General features: G+C 36.0%; 1 protein-coding gene across 1 annotated transcript in view; it reads left to right on the forward strand.

Annotated features, from left to right (window-relative positions):
- LOC101861769 (dystrophin-like) overlaps positions 1-1,634 on the forward strand; it is a 9,712-nt gene that overhangs the window by 2,341 nt on the left and 5,737 nt on the right. The gene's annotated exons all lie outside the window — the stretch shown is intronic.

Raw genomic sequence — 1,634 nt, forward strand, 5'->3', positions numbered from 1 at the left:
TGATCACTGAGTGTAGTACTTCATTCACAAAAGATAAACCATTCACAATAACAAGAAAACCAGTTCCTCCACACAAGGAAGAACTTTCTCAACCAGACATTAATTATGTACACGTAAGGACAGGAGTACAAACAAAACATGTCAGCACTTACTGACACACTACAACCAAGAAATAAACATATGAGTCTTGAGCAATCGCTTCAAGGTATTAGGATTTATTCTTTTTTCTGAGGTCCTGGGGCAACGAGTTCCAGATTTCCAGGCCAAAAAATTACAAACTTCTCTCACAAAAAACATTTTAATTTCACCCTGGGGCTCTGAAGTTTGCTGCATCTGTGGATGACCGTAACTGACGAGATAAATCATACGGTGTTTAAAGTTCATACAAATATGAAGGAGCATTATTGTTATGACATTTCTCACAGATGGTACAAACTTTCTATTGGATACTTAAATCAGCTGTAAGCCTGTGCAGAGCTTTTAACATTTTTGATGCAAGATCTGTCATCTTTTTCTTCAGTACTAGTATTGCTATGCTATTTTGGGCCACTTGCAATTTCCTCATTCTCTCACATGAAATAACCTGACAGAACAGAATTGCCATTGTCACGTTTTGATAAGAAAAGAGAGACAGAGAGCTTGCTTGCAACATCAGTTGAAATACGGTGCCTTATCTTACTGATTCTTCTAAGATCAAAGTGACATAATTTGTTTGGTTGTTCCTTGGCGTGTCTGAATCTAAATAAACATCAAGGTAAGTAGCCTTACTGGAAAAGGTGGAAAAGAATATACAGTGAAACACTGATGGAAAGAACAAGCCCGGGCAGTTAAAATAGTTCTTTATTTCAGTCAAGGCACACACAGAAACATTCTTTTTCTAATATAGATACATGTACAGTCACTTATTTATTCCCAAGAGAAGGAAAAAAGGAAGTTATAAATATGTGTTTGCTGCTTCCCCCTTTCTCCTACATCCATGACACACTTCTGCATGTCCCCTAGAGCATGGGAAAAATTGACACAAAGAGTGAAAAAAAGGGGGCAACGAAATGTGTTCTTTATTTCCGTCAGTTCTGTACAAGAGAGTTCTTTATAGGTGTGCTCTACTCTACTAATATTTTCTATTTCTATTTGGCTACTATTCACATCATTAAGATTTTTTGAACTCCCAAATAGAATGGTTTCTGTTTGTTTCTTCATTCAGCATTAATTTGTTTTCCCCCCATCCATTGTTTCATTACAGTTTGAAAAAAAAAAGTCTCTTGATTCATGTGTCTTGCAAAATTGCTTGAAAGCTTTTCACAGAATATGACAATATGACTTTGTAGGCCTACCTAGCTGTGTGGTTCTAATTTTCAGAAGCTTTCAGAACTCTTTATCTAAAGATCTTCCTTATGTTGATTATTCCTGTGTTCTGAGGTCTCTCGTATATAATTTGGTCTTTTCAATGGTTACTTTTTGGAACCTCACTGCAGCATAAAGAACTCATCAAAGTACATACTATAGTTAGTGAGAAAAGGGGAGAATAAAATGTTGCAGTTGTAAGTTTTTACTGGCAAAAAGTGGAGACATTTCAAAATTCTTTGTCACTACAGAAATGTTTTGTATGGAAAGATAAGCTACAAACACAGCCC

Source organism: Aplysia californica, unplaced genomic scaffold, assembly GCF_000002075.1.
Source record: "Aplysia californica isolate F4 #8 unplaced genomic scaffold, AplCal3.0 scaffold00756, whole genome shotgun sequence".
Classification (NCBI taxonomy): domain Eukaryota; kingdom Metazoa; phylum Mollusca; class Gastropoda; order Aplysiida; family Aplysiidae; genus Aplysia; species Aplysia californica.